General features: G+C 43.8%; 1 protein-coding gene across 1 annotated transcript in view; it reads right to left on the bottom strand.

Annotated features, from left to right (window-relative positions):
- Window positions 1-18,743: 18,743 nt before the first annotated feature.
- The window catches only part of STS (steroid sulfatase), a 371,683-nt gene continuing 371,451 nt past the window's right edge, over window positions 18,744-18,975 (bottom strand). The window contains exon 11 of the transcript XR_012067470.1: window positions 18,744-18,761. The gene's annotated coding sequence lies outside the window, so the exon portion shown is untranslated. The remainder of the gene's footprint in view (window positions 18,762-18,975) is intronic.

Genomic DNA, 18,975 nt, shown 5'->3' with positions numbered 1-18,975 from the left:
CCCCCTTTCAAAGTGCCCCGAGACGGGCACTGTCTTCTCCCCGGTGTTGTCTGCCCTCAGCCTCATCTCGATTCCAGCTCTCTCCTTCTGCCTTATAAAGGGTATGCCTCGGTGAAGCTTTCCTTCACATGTGAACTGCCCTTTAACAAAACCGTCCTTCTTCCTTATCTGTATTTCACACATGAGAAGCACCAATTGCCACTTTTCAGAAATAAATTATTCTTTCATTATATACGTGTTGGTCATTTTCATTGGATTTGGAAAGGAGGAAGGTAAATTGAAAGTTATCTTGAGTTGAAAATCTCTCCTGTTCAGTCATTGTTTAATCTGGGCTAATCAATTCCAGTTCCTTTCATCTATTTGCATGTAATTTATCCCTTTAATCTTCTTTAATAGTCTTCCCTAAGCCCTCTCTAAGATCATTAACACTCTTTTATATAAGGCCACATACACGGGACAGAGTTCCCCAATTACGAAAGGATATTACCCAGGGATGCAACGGGACTTTTAGCCAATAATCGTAAAGTCTTTATTCCACAACTGTACAGTACAGTGCAGAGGTTCAAAGCACGGCTATCATCAGTGTGACTTTGGTCTTGCAGAAGGATAACTCCAAACCCCGTTGGACTTTCCATCCAGGCACAAAGCCAGCACCACACTCCTACAATTAGGTGGGGCCATATAACACCTGCTGTGGTTCTGGACAATGGAACATAGTCAGAAGAGATGGGCGTGAGGGGTGGGTAGAGCTCAGTGGTAGAGCACATGCTTTGCATGCAGGGGGTCCGGGGTTCAACCCCCAGTACCTCCATTAAAAAAAAAAAAACTAAAGAGAAAGAAGCATTATATAAGTAAGTAAGTAAGTAAGTAAATAAATAAATAAATAAATAAATAGACGGATGGATGGATGGATGGATGGATGGAAGGAAGGTTAAAAAAATGATGTGCAGCATTTCTAAGTCTGGCTCTTAAAACCTGACTGCATAATTCTTTATTATTTTTTAACTGAGTTATAGTCAGCTAACAATGTTGTGTCAATTTCTGGTATACAGCACAATTTTTAAGTCATACATGAACATACATATATTTATTTTCACCATGAGCTACTATAAGATCTTGACTATATCTCCCTGTGCTCTACAGTATAACCTTGTTTATCTATTCTATATATACCTGTCAGTATCTACAAATCTCAAACTCCCAGTCTGTCCCTTCCCCTCCCCTCCCCGGCAACCACAAGTTTGTATTCTATGTCTGTGAGTCTATTTCTGTTTTATATTTAAGTTGTTTGTCTCCTTTCTGTTTTTACATTTCACATATGAGTGATATAAGGTATTTTTCTTTCTTTTTCTGGCTTACTTCACTTAACATAATTCTTTAATTAATCCCATTCACAACTAAAACGTAAGTGATCACTAAAACTTGGAGATCTACTATTTAGCTCTGAAACCTTGTGTGTTTCTCCTGGACCATCGACTTCTTGTTCTACTTCAGTCACTGCAGTGGTTGAACAACTCTATGTGAGAATGGGACCAAGGAGACATCGCCTGGAGTCGCTGCCTCCCCCTGGCTAAGCGGTAACGCAAGTTCTACAATGTGAAGTGACCCTTCTACACCAATGGGAGACAGAACACAAAAGGGCATGCAACAGATGCATTCCTTCTGCTTTTCCCTTTACTCGGGGGCTTCTCTGTTCTGTCCACAGACAGCTCACCAGGCTGAGTGAGCACAACTGATCCTCTAGGCCATCTTGTTATCTATAATGAGATGCAAGAGATAATCTATGTATCCGCACAATTTGTTGTGGAGTAGAAGCTGGTGCAGTCACACAGCCTCCTGCTCATCCTCACGTCCTCCCCCTCCCTCCCCACCGACTCTGCACTTTCCATATAAAACACCTGAACATAATCCTTTCCTCAGGCTCTGTTTTCCAGTGAAGCCGAGATAAGACAGATCATTTCCCACAGAATTTGCATTTAAAAATTAAATCCCTAAAGAAAAGGAACAAGGAATTTGTTGAGAATTCTCAATTATTTTCATTCCAGCACAGAGTTCCGAAGAGGGCTTGGCGCCTGCTGCACTGCACCAGGACGGCAGCCGCGCATTCACTCCTGGCCAGTCTCGGCCAGAACTGCGCGGAGTCATCGATAATCGGAGGCGTAGCAGTTACAAGTTTATCAAGCTGCTTCTATGCCGGATAAAGGTGATGGCTGCTGTGTTGGCTTTCTAGGACTGCCATAACAGCGCCCCACTGCTGCATGGCTAGCTTAGTAGATACTAATTTACTTGTGGGTCCACAGGCTAAAAGTCAGAGATCACGTGTTAGCTGGGCTGGTGTCTGCTGAGGCTGCTCTCCTTGGTGTGTAGATGGCGGTCTTCTCCCTGTATCCTCACATGGTCATCCCTGTGTGTGTCTGTGTCCTAATCTCTTCTTATAAGGACACCAGTTCTACTGGATAAGGCCTTAACGACCTCATTTTAAACTCAGTTTCCTCTCCAAGGGCCCTGGCTCCAGACACAGCCACATTTGGAAGCACTGGAGCTAAGACTTCAACATATGAATTTGGGCAGAAACAATTCAGCCCTTAACGGGCGCTACGCATCCATAATTTTTGGTCTTGGGCACCACAGAACTGTTGAATCATGAGTCAAAGTGAACATTTTGATACCTAGGTGTGTCAGCTAAGGGTCACTGGTTGAACACAACAGAACAATTCACAACTAACTCGAGAGAAAAAGGAAAATGATTGAAAAGAAACAGGCATAGTCCATGCAATTCAAGGAATCACCAAAACTTAAGGGCAAAAATGGAAAGCATAGGTCAGCTGCAGGGAATCCAAGTAGCAGGAGATGATAAGTTCCCTCCTTCGCCCACACCACTGCTAGGATAAACTCTCATCACAGGATTCTGCGTCCCAGGGGAGCATCCCGCAGGTCCAGCCTCGGTCACTGCTCACTCCGGGACAACAGGCGGAAAGGCCATTCATGTTGCCAGCTTCACCAGAACTACACACAGTCTAGGGGAGCCAGGATTCTCCTAAGGGAAATTACAATGATGTTTCACTAAGAAAGATAAATGGATAGTTGGTGGCAAAAAAGGAAAGAAAAGAAAACTGTGTCTCTTTCAGTTGATTTGCGTTCCACCAACTGGCTAATCACCGTGATTCCCATGGCGGACAAGGATCCAGTCTACAAAGCTGGGAGGGACTTACCGCCTCTGCCATCTCCCTCTTGCCTCTGTATTTTATTCTCCATTAGCTTGGGCATTACATATCATTACTCGTTTGGCCACGGGCTACGAGAGCAGGGACAACTCCGCTGAATCAGCAGGCAGACCCGCAGCGCGGGTGACAGCTACTCCAAGGCACGTCCCCCGCCCTTCGTTTCCTAGTTTTCGATTACTGCTCTTTGCTTCCACAGTGTTGAAATGCTGCCATATTTTAGTTACAGCTCTTTCCAGAAATCTTGGCTGTTCCTTTTGCTGTTACAGCCTGCGAGCGGCTCTATTAAAGAGCCCGTGTCTTCTACAGTACGAAAGAGATAGAAGAGCAGCTTTTTAAATAACTATTACAAAGAAATCTGCCGTCTGGAGGATTACGGTTGGTTGTCCTTTCTTGATTTTTTGGCTCCACAGGAAGGACCATCTAACTACAGGGGGATATTTTTGTTTCATGCTGTAATAAATCCACGTATCATATTTCACATCCATGAGGACACTGTGTACAGATCCCACTACATAAATCTCATATCCCATCAGACCCATCATGGAAACTGAGTCCTTTAAAACACTGGTGTCCTGGCCTCTCAGTTTTGCATCCAATCATCCTTTTAGACAAACGTCACATATTCCAGTCCCTGCAGACATAAAGGAGTTCAGATGTCCACATGCCAAGGAAAGCACGGTTATCCCCTTTGCCATCCCATACTAGCCTAGGACATGGAACAGAAGTCACCCAGGGTAGAAAGCAAGTACTTGGGGCTCGGTGGGCCACAGGATCCCCGTGGCAGCTAGTGAACCCGGCTGCTCCAGTACGACAGCAGCTGCAGATGACAGATAAATGAATGGGTGAAGCTGCATTTCATTAGAACATTACATATATAAACAGGCAAGAGGCTGGGTTTGAGCCAGGGGTCGTGGTTTCCTGACCTACAACCTAGACTTCTGCCTTCACCACTAATCTACTGAATTCAGACCAATCCAACAATAACAACAGTAACAAAAATAATTGCCATCTTTTTAATCTTATTATGTATCTGTGTACGACATGTCTGTGCACCCTGAGCCAATGTACTCATCAGTATAACAGCCCTGTAAGATAGTTGTCTCTTTTGACAAAACAAGAACTAAGCTTAGTAAACTAGTCTGGTCAACATCGCCAAACATTTGGAACGAAGCTTCGGATTCCATACGTTTAGCTGTTTTAATCAGTGTTTGAGTCAGGAAGGGCCGGACAACGTTGCAATAATAAGCAATCCCCAAGACCCAGCAGTTCAAACCAGTGAAAATCTATTTGTTCCTTATGGACAGTTGAGGGAATTCTCCAGGCGCAGCTCTCCCGACCGGAATGCTTGCTTACAGATTATGTTACCTCTGCACCGATGCATTCCATCTTCCTATAGTAAGAGGAGCCTAGAGAAGAACTTCTCCAACTTGAGCATGCACATCCATCATCTGGGAGCTTATTCAAGTGAAGTTTCAGATACAAGAGTTTTCGGGGTGGGGCCTGAGACCTGAAATTCCATCACTCCCTGGTGATGTTGGGTTCTGGTGACCACAATCTAAGCAGTAAGTGGTACCCTGGCAAGAAGATGATTCTAGATGAAGAAAGAGACATCTGGCCAACATTATATTGACCAAAACAAGTCACAGGGCAAGACATAACTTGAAGAGGATAAGGAAGCAGACTTTATTCCTTTGACAGGGTGTAAAGGAAGCACACCGATCGGGAAGTAGATTAACATCTACTCAGTCCAGACTCGGCTGACTTCAAATCTTTATCCATTTCAGGGTGTTATACTGCTTATCCTGCTGACAGGTGGAGGTGACTTCTAACCCCCATCCTGTTGGCTGGGAATGCTGCCTCTCCCTGAGAGTCCTCCTCCCTGCAGACTGCATCCTTATCTCCTGGCCCCTTGCTGTGCAACATGTGGTTCCTGGTCCACCAGCATCACATCACTGGGAGCTTGTTAGAAATACAGAATCTCAGAGTCTCCGCCAGACTAAATGAATCAGAATCTGCATTTTAACAAGATCCTTTGGTGACTTGCATGGACATTAAAGGATGAAAATTGTGCTGTCATCCACGCCACAGACTGCAGAATTTCACTTGTGGAGAAATTGTCGAGGCCACGAATATTGCCTAAAATGACCCTCATTTTTCCACCACTGCAGGTACTTCAAGAACCACACCTGAATCCCAGTGAGCCTACAAAGAAAAGTAGCCATTTGTCTAAGGGTACATGAGGAAAACGGGAAAAATTATCTAGAACAAATGCCGAAGAAAGGAGAATTGCTGGAGGAAAGAGATGGAAAACCCAGTAAGAGCTCAACACACATTTAAATGGATCAACACACATTTAAATGGATTTCTACTCAGTTATAAGATAATTTACTTCTAGCAATGTCATGGACTAGATATTTTGAAACTCCCCCTTATTATAAAGCATCCAGAAATGACAGACAAAATACATTAAAACATCCCTCCAAACACATACCTGAACTCAAAAAAAAACAGTAAGATGAATCCTGAGAAATGAGATATAATGAAACAGAAAAACGAATTAAGAGAAGTAAACAAACTAGTTCACGGCCCACACCAGCCCTTGGCTTATCTGCCCATCCCAGCAAGCAAGAGCTTCAATTTCAGTAACTGCAAAGGTGATGGGGAAAAAGTCTCAGAGGATGAGGATCAAGCCAAAACGCTCAAAATGTGACCATCTCAGTGAAAAGGTGAGCTGCAAGTCACAACAATAACAAAAATATCTGAGACAGGGGACAACAAAATGTTTCTTTTTTGAGACTGGCTTCTGTGTTCTGGGGGAGGGGACTCCTAAAAGTTCATACAGGTTTCTGACATAAATTCACACCAATTACGTAGTTAAAAAAACTTCAAGAGATCTGACTTAATGTGGCTTCAGGTTGGCAACACCTCCAGGACCCTGACAAATGAAAACATAAATCTTCTGTAAAGGAGCTGACTGAAAACTCAGGCTGCAACGATTTATCCTCTCTGAAGTTCTTTCTAAAAACATGAGGTCACAGTCGGAAGCCACAGGACACACGACAAGATCCGGAGAATGAGAAAACATGAGCAGAAAGAGCAAGTGACAAATCAGATGCTTTAGATATTAGATTTACAGAATACAAAATATCAAATAAATACGTTGATATAATTTAAAAAAAGGATTAAAATCATGGAGAAGGAGAAAATATTATCAGAATGCAAAAGAAAGCTTAAAGGAGTTAAGAGAACATCTAAAATTTTTTATATATATATATATAAGCACATGAAAATGACAGCCAAAATAATTTATTGTTTGGTGCCTGGGAGGCACAGTTAGTTACATGATTTCACATTTTAACTCACTCAATGGTCTTAACAGTCTCATAAGATTGGTATTAACTGGCCTAAAGTCACACAGCTAATAAGTCTCAGAAATTGGATATTAAACCCAGCAATCTGTTACCATTATCTGACCTCTTGACTAATAAAACATAGGATCTCTGAATGGCTGAGTGTAAGCACAGAGGAGAGAGTGGTAAAGAGAAACTTAGTGAACTGGAAAAACCGAAGATATTATGGAAAGAAATGCAGGAAGACACAGCGAGGTTACAAGCAGCAGGAGAGTGAGAAGGTGGGCAGCCAACTTTGGAAGAGATGTTTTCTGTAATGCAAGAAATTGACACTCTATCAGATGCAGTGAATACAACAAAAAAATTGTTGTATTTCTCCAGAAGAAAAAATTCAGAGAAATCCACACTTAGAGACAGTAGTAAAAATGCTGCACAGTAAGAACATTGATGTCAAGGAAGAGATGATAGCACACACACACACACACACACACACGCACACGCACACGCACACGCACAGATAGATTACCACCAAGATATTACACGTCTTTTGAGAGCTGACTTCTCGATAGCATCACAGGCGGCCCCAGGGAAACCATTGGTCAGTCTGCCCCGAGAAAACAACTATAACCAATAATTGTACTCCCAACAGAACACTCTTTCAAGGACAGAAGAGAAAAATACCTTTTTTAGATTACAAAAACTGGGACAATTTACTATAAAGGGAGGCACACTACAGAAATTGCTAACGAAGGAAATACTTAGAGGAGAAGGAAAGCGACCCCCGAAGGAAGATCTGGAGCGCAAGAGGGATTGAAGAAGAAAGAAGGGAGTTTTCAAAGAACTTAATGGAAGCTTTATAATTGATATGAAAGTATAAGTGGTCGAGAATCATCAGATACTCCTGGACAAGGGTACTTATGGACTAGCAGATATCAACTCAAACAGAGGAATTAAGGTGGTGTGATATTGGCGGACAAAGTGTCCAGTGCAACGTATTGGCAAACCAGGAGCAGATGCCTACACACACTTAACTGGTGGCTGAACACCTCAAGCAAAGGTAGAAGGGACTGGGCTTCAGGAACACAAGTAAAACTGAACACACTTGCCACAAACGATAATGAAGGAATGACCAGTAAACCTATAGAGAGATGCTCAACTTTATGGGTCATTGGGGAAATGTAAAGTAAAACCACAACGTTGCATGTGCACCCTTTTACACCTGCCTGACTAGGAAATACTAGGATGTACCCATACCCAGTGCTGTCTAGGAAGTGGGGGAAGTAAAACTCTCAAACACCTCTGCTGGGCGAGCACACTGGTGCAGGTACTTTGGAAATTAACTTGGCGTAATCCAGAACTTTGAAGTTGCCTGTGCTCCATGATCCAATAATCCCAGTCCTAAGTAACCACTTGGAAGGCCTAGAGGAAATCTGAAACGCGTATATGGAAGACACGTGCACGCCCATGAATTTCATGGCATCAATATTCATCGTGGCACAACATAAAGAAAAAGGAAAAAGATGAAAGCTACGTGTCTCGGTCAGCTGGAACTGCAGTACTGAACACCACAGACTGAGCGGCTTCAACCACAAACACCGATTTCTCACAGCCTGCAGACTGGAAGTCCAGGATCAGGGTGTCATCTTGGTTGTGTTTTGGGGCGGGGCCCTCTTCCTGGCTGGAGGATGGCCATCATCCTGCGGAACACCTCACATGATGGGGAGAAAGAGCTCTCCTGTCTCTTCCTTCTTCTTGTATAAGGGCATTATTCCCACCTTGTGGGTTCCACCCTCAAGCTGTCATCTAACCCTAATATTCTTCCAAATGCCACATTTCCAAATACCACCACACTGGGGATCAGGGCTTCAACATATGAATCTGGACGGACATTCAGTCAATAGGGCCATCCAAATGACCACTTTAACAAGAGTATGCAAAAATAAATTATAGTTTAGTCAGGGTATAATATAATACACATACATTCCATACATATGTCATATATATAATAGTTCATAATGTGTTTTTAAATTAATGTAATTTTTTCTCTTATGAAGAAGCATTTATTATCAGAGAAACTTTATGGGCCTTAATATCCTAAGATATTGAAATGTACTCATATAAATTCAGACCATTAATCTTTTATTTTATTTCAAAGGGTATTTCAAAGGATAGCCATTAAATGCCATGTACTAAGTTCTAGGCATATAACAGATAATAAAAGAGCCTTTGGTATCCAGAAGCCTGTAATTTCATTTGTAAATACTGGAATCCCAATAGATCAAAATTAGTGTGTTAGCAAAGAGGTAACGTGTGCTATGAAAAAGCACAGGGAAGAATAAGAAAGGCGAGCAGCACTACTGAAGGGCAGCTATAAATCATGCAGCCCACAGAGTAGTGTTGTACACATTTTTCTCTTCCCATCTGCCAGCAACCACCCTGTGATGCACAACTGTCCTTAAACTGCCAGTGAGGACACCAGACTCGAGAACACGGGGGAATCAAAACCCCCAGGCCCTCTGTGGAAGTGCAGCCCACTGGGGGAAGTGCGCAAGCACTCTGGACACGAACGCGGCATCACCGAGAACTCGGAAGGTGCACTGACTCACACAACCCAGCAGCAGACACTCCTGCTCCCAAGTATTTCCTCACCCAAACCAGGACTGAGACAGGCATTCCACTCCTGACCTCGCTGACTCCCACATCCTTGCTTTTGTTGACCTCCTGCTTTTCAATCTTCCTTAATCACAGACCCAAACCCCAGAGGACTCCTTTGAACACCAACGTCTTAACATCCCTGGCGGCCAAAGTCTCCCTGTCATTTTGATACACTCTATTCCCCCAACAGGATGTTGCTTCACTCTGTCTCCTGTACGCACTGTGCCGCACAGCTGAACAACACAATGTTTTACTCTCCACTCGACCTCTTCCATAAATACTGGCATTTCTGCACAACAGGAGGTCTCTTGGTGTTCAAGATTAAATGAAGGGAGAGATCCCCAAGTGTTCCTTCCTGAGTCTCGTATTTAACTCGGGTGCTCCTTGAAGTCACTTACTAGGAAAGCCAAGTTTGTAATTCTTGGCCTTCTGAGGCTCTATCTGCATTGTCTCTGGCTGGCAAATGAGAACAGTGCATTTGCCTCAAGACAAGTTTCAGGGGAAATGATTCACATGGCATGCTGCCCCGATGGTGGTTGCTGTCCGTGTGTGTGGGAGCAGCTGAAAAGCTCCACACTTGGCAAGAGGTGCCCTCTCCTCTTAGCAGGACGTGCAGGGTTACAGCCTGGTGGTTCACGATCACAGCCCTTTACTAGAAAGGTCCAGCTCCTCTTTCCACCATGACTCCCAGACACTGGGTTCGCCTACACATGACGTGTGACCATGGTATATTACACTGCTATGGTAATCGGGCAGGACCAGAGCTTCACCATGTCCTTAGAAGCCGGAAAGTTGGTCAGTCTGTGGACTGCTCTTGCTCACACAGTTTAGAACACTTCATTCCTGAGAACCTAGCATCAAGCCCTCAAGCACGAACAGCAGATGCACATTTCATGGTGTATCCAAAGACATGTTTTTGATTCGCTCTTACCTCACTTTAGGTCAAAGCTGTGGGGTAGGGGGGGATAGCTCAGTGGTAGAGCACATGCTTAGCATGCACAAGGTCCTGGGTGCAATCCCCAGCACCCACCTTAGACAAAACAAAAACCAAAAACCAAGGAAAGAACAAAAAACCTCTCAATGCTGTGTTGAACTATCCTCAGGCCTAGATGCTACACTGACAGCAGGTCCAGCCCCAATCCTAATGAGCTACTGGAAATGAACAGTCCCATCCTGATGGATCACCTCATACCAGACAGTCACCCTTCTCCATCATCACTTCCGAGAATATTCTGCCTTAAAAACCCATCTTCCCCCTTGACGTATTGACAGGGAGGTTCTGATTTGGTGATAAAGTTCAGTTCTACGTGGAAGGACGCTTTTAAAACCATGTTTCACTGGTGGGGATTACCTGCATAGAAATGACCAAATTAGGGGGAAGAGGTCCCAGTTTAACGCTCAGGGTGGGACTTTTAAGCAAGCTGGGCTTGGAAAAGTTACTTCTTTTCTGTGGAACACAGATTGCTCATCAGAGAGGGTTCCTCTAGGATTCCCTGAAGGGATCCTTATCTCAGATGCCAACTCACAGGGTCTGTGTAAGGTTTCAACGATGGGAAATAGTCTGTAACTCCACAGAGGTCACACACTGTCACAGAACCTGACATTGCGCAAGGTATCTGAAGGTAGAATGGTTCGAGAGAAATGGAAATTCAAGCTTACCATAAGCATGGTAAACACCCATGCAAACTGCAAAGCATTACGGATGCTGAAGTTACTATTACTCAGGCACACAGGGAGATGCCCTGCTGACTCTGCCAAGTACCTATAGTCTGCTTTGAGCCGGCTGGAACGTGCACTTTGAGAGGGTAGCACTCCCACACAACAGTATGACTATGTCAGAGACGTTCAGCTGTATTTACAGCCTCTTGTTTAGATTTCCCTGGATTTCCTTTTTTTGTGTGTGTGCTAGTTTTAACTTCACTATTTTAATATCATGAAATACACACACAAAACATTGTACAAGTATACTCTTTACTACATGGAGACAGAGAAATACATTTGAATTCTCACCCGAAGGAATGTTGAGAACAGTTTCCCAAATACCTATTTTAATGCCAAGGGAAACTGAGCAAAATAAATGATTTTATGATACACCCCCATTTTGGGGGGGGGTTTGCATAAGTGGACGGAGCATGGCTCCCCAGCTACGCCCTAGGAGGCGGACACGGAGAAACTCAGTGACGGAGCTGTTGCAGCTGATCAGCACTGTCTCTCCTCTGACTGACTGCAAGGCAGGAAACTCTCAGTGGCTGAACGGTGACTGCTGCTTTTCCCCATCAAATTCCATCCATAGCAGGGAGACATGCAAGGCAGTCAGTCCGAGACGGTCAGTTAAATGTCTTTAACAAAATAAAAATGCTGAGTGTTTACTAAGAAAATGTAATTTAACAAGGAAATCTACATCTTAGATAATTTCTATAGCAAAAGATGATTCATTAGAAGGAATCAATGTAATGCCTCAATAAATAGTGATTAAATGAAGATCTTCAAGGAAGAACTACTGGTTATGGTTAAAAACACTGAGATCAAGACAAGTGACCGACGTGGAGTCTTGTTTAACAAAATACTCGTAGTATCAGATCATTTTTAGCTTCCCCTAATTTCAGATGTCATCTTACCGAGGAAAAAAAGGGAGGAGGGGGATGTATTCTAACGGACTTGAATGAACCAGAAAAACCATTTACATCAGCAAAAGCTTGGATTGGAACACTTAAGCTCTTATGACTGCCTTCAGTGGGAGGAATTCCCAAACAACTTGAGAGCGTTTTTACAACATTCAAAACAGACTGTCACACTTGAGAAGGGGTGTAAAATTCGACTTTACTACAGTGTTTGAAGGAGTAAAAATTAATATGCTGCAATGAATATATTTATCTTACAACAGGATTACACGTGGTAATAATTTCCGGTTGTTTTCTGAAAGATTTCTTTCGTTTTGTAGTTTATCTACACTAAAAACAAAAGCAAGTGGTACTTTTCATTGTTTTGCATATTCAACATGCTTTTCCCCATAATCCCACATATCAATCTTGTTTACATGTCTAATTGGCATATATTAGTGCAAAGTAAAACTAGAAGAGAGCTGGTTCACACAGCACTTTTAAGCCATGCCAGAAGACCCTCAGTCTATAACCTCCAACAAATGAGCTGCAAAGTACAACTATTATGACAGAAGTCAAGTCACCGGACGCACAGGTCAATGCGTGAGCTCTCACAGACCGACCCACCCTTCCCGTTTGCCCGGAACTTTCTGCCCACATGGTAGACGTGCATGATTCCACCACCTGAGGCTGACAAGCCCCAGGCTATTTTAAATGAGATTGTTTTCTTAATTTCCTTTTCAGAGTGTGCATTATTAATGTATAGAAAGCAACTAATTTTTGCATGCTGATTTTGAATCCTGCAACTCTGCAGAATTCATTTATCAGTTCCCACAGTTTTCGGTGAACGCTTTAAGGTTTTCTGTATATAAGAGCAACATTGGTACTTTTTCCCCTGCATCTTTGCATTGCACACTTGTCCGTGCGGTCCCTGAAGAGACACCATCTCTGTAGTGCACAGCCTTACAATATCTGGATAATTGATTCACTATTTAAAAAAAAAAATCACAGCAACAGAGTGACGAGATGAGCAGAAGCCCAAACTGTTGGAAGGCCCCTCATGGAGATGTTTCAATAACGAACCACAGCTCGGAGAGCAGCTCCTGCCTCTCTGCCTGGCCGATTACCCACCAGCTGGCAGTGACGGGCTTTTAGTCACATCCCAGGATCAGAAACATACAATGAATTCAGAGAGTGCCGCAGAGGGAAGGGGAAGGCAAAATCACTCTAAAATCATTGCCAGGCTCATCTATTCTGCAAGTCACTTGTTAAAATGAGCTAGCTTTCTTCTAGCCCTGGCTACTTCCAGCTTGGCTTTTTCCCCTCACAGTCGTGGGTTTTCACCCTAAAGTGTGGATGGAATGCGAACGTGGGTACAGAGCCTCCAAAAGCAGCTCCTCGCTTCATGCAAATTTAAACTGAAGTCGGAACTGAGACACTAAAATTCCAAGGTGCTCAAATATTACAAGTTCCACTAGCTGATACAATGGGCTAGGAGATTAAAACAATGATAATTTTCCCAGCGTGGGAAGAAATACTACCCTGAATAATTTACAGAGCGCTATCATAAACTCGCAGGAAATGAAATTCAGAATTGCCCATCTCCTGGCCCTGAAATTAAAAGAAGGCACAGAGGGATAAAGAGGGGTGGAAAGACAGGGAAAGATGATTATCACCTGAATCCTAGATCTTGGTAATCTTTCCCTTTGGGGTAGAACTTGGACGGTGTACACATTCGAAAGATTAGAAAGGGTGCAGTTAGGGAGGAAAGAACCCTCAAGGAGCCTAGCTTCAGCAGTAAGTAACCCTTCTCTTGGTAGAAGGTGAGACCCATGTCCCAACTCCTCCTTCGGGGCGGGGGGGTGGTCACATGACTGGGCCCCAGGGGAAGGAGTGTCCACGAACTGTCACGTGACACCATGACAACCTTCCACGTGAGCCTCCCCACACTCTTTCCACTTCCCCTCGCTTGAAGCCACGGCATGGAGAACTTGGAAACTCCACATGGACGACCATGTTTCCCTAAGAAGCAAGGGCCATGGGTCCCAGATTCCTGTTTGGGAAATACCAGTGGTGATCTTTACAGGACTGAGGAAAGAACTTCCATCACATGTGCGGTCATCACACGTGTTTGGATTAGTTTTAGCAGCTAGAATTCCCTCACTAACGCGGAATCTGAGTAACCTCAGGTAAGACGTGCCATGTGTCTGAGAGATTCCGTTTACTCATCAGAAAATAATTTATGAGAAGGAAAGAAAGCAAATGAAAATAAAAATCATTTCTAGCCAAATTTAGTTTTATCATTACCATCATCTGATATGAATGTGGAAATACGCGGGTCTCACCTAAGTACGCACCTGAGATTTAAACGCTGTATTTCGTTGATTCTAAGCACCGCATGTGAAATTAGCACATGTCTTACAACAGATGGGCATGGTCAACGTGACATTTCGACACATTTTCTTAGCAGTATTTTTAATGCAGCTACAACTTTCAGTCTATGCTGTGAGATGTGATGAAGTCGCATTCTCTCTGCTGGATTCCAAGACTGTAATTGCCATAGATTCTACTCCTCCAGGATTAAGCCACCCTTCTCCGCGGCTACATTTGGGAGAAAAGCTAGGGTGTTTCACAGTCAAGGCCAAGGGAATGAAATCTGGCGTGGTCTGCTCACAGGGCTACATCTTCAGGGTTGGAGACTGTCAGGACACCAGGGACCTTCTGATGTCCCCAAGCCAAGTACACTGCCTGAGATAAAACATTAACATAAGGATGGATGCAACGTTTAATTCTGTCATAGCAGCGGCAGCACGGACGCATGGAAATACGGCGCGAGGAGGAACCACCGTCAAGTCCTAAAGCTCCCATCGCACCATAACTAGACGATGACTAATTTCTATTAAACCTTGCTATCTGCGTTTGATACATCCCACTGACTGCACCATAATATTAAATACACAACAATTCAACAGGTCATTGACACCTAATCTAAACATAATTCCTAGGAGTTAAGATAAATATGTGGAAATTCTAATGTGCCACACTATCTACTCTCCCAGGACAGATCACCAGGATAATTTACTTTTTTAAATGTCCATGAAATGTTTCCCTGCCTTTGCTCCTTCAGAGAACTCCTCTGAACAAGTCCCAGCTGCAGATGGCTCAGAAAGCCATCTTCCTTATTTAGGCTTGTTCCGTGTCTTGCTGACAACTCAATCTAAGACCCAACGCTGCCGTAAAACAGACATCCGCGGATGATGGCCCCAGGCCAAACCTGGCCCAGTGTTTGCTTTTATACACTGCATGAACTGAGGATTTAAATTCTTTTTTCTTTGCATTTTCAAACGTTTGGGAGAAATTAAAAAGAATATTTTGTGACACGTGAAAATTCTGTGAAAACCTGACTGAAATACAGCCATGTTTGCTTCTGCATTGTCTCTGGCTGCTTCTGGGTCATAAAGCCTGAAATGTTTACTGTATGGTGCTTTGCAGAAAAAGACCTAAGCCTGCTACTCCAAGGGACTGAAGCAACGTCACCTGGGGTCTCGTGTGAAACACCCAATCTCAGGCCAGGCGCCAGAACTACTGATTTAGAATCTGCATTTTAAAGACTTCTTCAGATGATTCATACAAACCTGAAAGTTTGACAGGTACACTCTAAAGAAAATGGATACCCTAGACATTAATCAAGACAGGGCTGTCAATTTGAGGAAATGCAAACAAATTGATTCATAGCTCACTGGAGTCGTGGGTATTGTAGCTAAAAATAAAATACCAGACGATGAGACGTTCGTTTTCACGGCGCAAGAATCTGAGGAAGTTTTAGGTTTAACCCTAAACAGCTACAAAATGGAAAGAGGGAATAAGTATCAGCCTAGATTAGTTTTCTTAAGTGGACACATGCCTGATCACAGGTTTTTGTTTTTGTTTCTTAATTGACCTGAACTGTTCCTTCTGGGAAAGACGTGAATTATTAACCAGCAGAGCCACAGAAACAGCTTCATCCGTGGAGTTGAAGAATGCTGACTATGGGAGAACATATGTTCTAAGGTTGTGAGCCCCAACACAAAGCACCTCCACGGGCCACGAATCATAACCCACTGATCCGTAGCCAGCAATCCGAATACACAGTCTGCTGGGCTTTTCCCTTGGACGCTTTCAGCTGGTTATTTCATTGCCTTTGGGCAAGCATTTCTTGGAGATGACCCAGGGGCCCTACACTCAAGAGCAGCTGAAACATTTAACGTTCTGTTTTTCTTAGATTTCAATCCCTGTTTCTTCTGATGGTGACCCAGGCAGTTTTTTGGAATTTTCTCTCCGATCCTTCGTCATAAAGGAAGAGCTGACAAGTTGAGGACTGTAGGTTTTTCTGGCACAACTGTTAACTCATCCCCCAAAGAAAGCTGGTGTAGAGCCCAGGTTGTAAGCGGCGACCTCCAAGAATGATCATTTACTGGGCTTTCTCACCAGTGCCTACGTTTTCTGTTCGTCCTGTTCGCATTCAGTGAGCAACTCCTAAAGGCCTAACGTTCAGAACATTGGGAAGGAGGAAGATAAAAGATAAAAACAGCCAGTAAAATACCCCAGTACGGAACAGTAACACTTACCAGTCAAGTCCACTCACTTAGCAGTCATTAAATCGGTTTGCAGAGAAGTCAGCCGTCACAGGCTATTGACAAACTTAATCAATCATCCATCTCTTCATTTAATTCTTGACAACGTGCTGATGTATGCCCACACGGGGACTTTCGGATTCAATTTCTACCCGAGGTGACGGCCCCATCAGTTTTGGTCTCGACCACTATGGCCTCATTTACAATGTGTCGCAGTGAGTTTGCCCGTAATCGTCCCTATCCGTCCTGTTACTAGAATGCCTGTTATTCTGCCTCTGACTGAATGCAGAGCCAGCCCTACCGCATTCCACCGGGGGGACTCGGAGACAGGAATACTAATAGTGCCCATCACTGCAGCTGGTTCCCCACGCGAAATGAACCCTACAGTGTGGAAGACATCTCCTCGGCGTCTATTGTTTTGAGTCATTTGTTGGAAGAATCTGTACTTACTAAGCGGTCTAATTTTCATCTTAAACCTTCACAGTTATTCATGCAATCCCCATTATAAATACAAGTTTTATAAGAAGAATATTCTGCACTGGGCCCCCTTGATGATGAAAAATGTACAAACAGAAAAGGGACAGTCCAGTGTTTTCAACCAGACTGAAAACAGATTGGAAGTCATTCATATTCACTAACTGTGATTCTTTGAAATCGGTGATGGGCACTGTCAATTTTGGAGTATTGGTCCCCCGGGAACAAACCAGTGCTAGCTAACTTAAGGGGATAAAAAGTTTTTTTCTTAAATAAAAACAAACAAAAACAAGGTCAGAGAGAATGAGACCCAACCCGTGACAAGGAAGGCATCTCTAAGATGCAGGCGGCAGGCGCTGGTGGACTGCTTCACTTGGGTACCACTACTGCCATGAGTCCACGGCAGCCCTTCTTTCTCTATTTACTGTTCAATATCCAAAGTCCCTAAAGAGAGAGCCAACTGCCCTCATTTAGGTTATGCATTCGCATCCTTGGGATACCATGAAGGTTAAGGGGGCTGTCTCAGCCTGTCGTCCCCCTAAAAGAAGCCAGGATGCTCTAGTCAAGAGAGCGCGATGGGTGAATGGATAACAGCTATTCAAAACAAACACGCCTGTCAAACTCCTTGCCTCTCTGCTCTCCGGAAAACCCGTGTCTTCATACACACATTTTCAGTATTATCCACCACCAAACGTGTTCTAGTAATTTCGCATACAGCAGAAACGTGCCTAACGGCTTCTGGAAGGGAGACAGACACAACCTCGTCCCTTGGCCAAGAGCCCTGGACACCTCGGGAATGTCCCCGCCTTCTCTGACTTTACCTAGACCCACGCTGATATTCAACAACATAAGTAGCCAGTGAGACACTTAAGCGCTATGGCCAACACGCCCTACCATTTCAGGAAGAGGACATCAGGTATTTAATTAAAGCAAGTAACTGTGTAAGACACAGCCAGACAGGAAGTAACAGGTGTGACCTAGAGACTCCGTTAAGTTACTCTTCGCCTGTGTCTTGTACTACCTGTTCACGTCCCCCACGTTGCAGGCAGCACGTCTACTCAGCAGGGCTCTTTACTTGGTGCGCTGAGGCGCCCAAGAGGCATCCGAGCCCTGCAGGGCTGCCCAGCCAGGGGAGGCGTCTTCATTCATCCTGACAAGGTGCCTGGTGGGAAAAGGGGGCGGCCCCAGGGACCACACAGGGCTCTTCTCCGACCCTTTATGCGACGATCACATGCTCCCTCAGGTGTCCAGATCAGTGACCCCAGACAACATTCTTAACACATGAAACAGGCATGGCATGCCCCTCCGGAGGCAAACGCAGCAGCGTTATCTGCACAGGAAGGCGCTGAAAGCGTGTCTAGCTGGGGGACCGTTTCTTCCCTGGGTAGTTCAGTGTATGAATCAGACAAGCTCAGAGCCAACTGGAGGGAAAACAAGTATTTTCCGAGTGGGTCTTTAGAGAGTCTCACGAGCAGAAAGAAAAAGAGAAAGAGTGAAAGGCTAATAAATAAAAGCATACGCTAGTTTGATGATCATTAAGGTATGGAAACTATTTGCTTAGAAATACCACGAACATCTGTAAAATGTTATGCATTCTTATCGAAAACGTTGCAATTCGTTTTCACCTTAATTTTAAGGCACATTTCATTTTCTCTGACTTTTTATCTTTGTGTTGTGTGTAGTACATGGTAGAAACTTTGCACAAAAATTTGGCGAAGTCTTTCTACAAGACCCATCCTCACCTTTTTCAAGGACGATTCTCCTCGGATTTCGTTGATGCAGCTTTTCACAGGACTCTCTGAAGCGGAGTTGTTGCTCTGTATCGGGAATTTCCCAGGGAGTCCTCTGTGGAAGGAAAAAAACAATGTACTTTCAGATGTTAAGCACGTTTATAGGATTAAGGAAATAATTAACGGTAATAAATATAACAAAGGAATTGTAGAACAAAAAAGCAGAAATGCCTGTGCTGAGTTTGTTGTGATTATTTCGGGTGTGTTCCATGACTAAGAAAGGAAAGATGAGGGGTTAAACTAGTGAAAAGTTTATCATAAAGGAAACC

This window comes from Vicugna pacos, chromosome X (genome assembly GCF_048564905.1).
Source record: "Vicugna pacos chromosome X, VicPac4, whole genome shotgun sequence".
Lineage (NCBI taxonomy): Eukaryota > Metazoa > Chordata > Mammalia > Artiodactyla > Camelidae > Vicugna > Vicugna pacos.
Note: the sequence above shows the minus strand (reverse complement) of the source record. Positions and strands in the feature narration are given on the sequence as shown.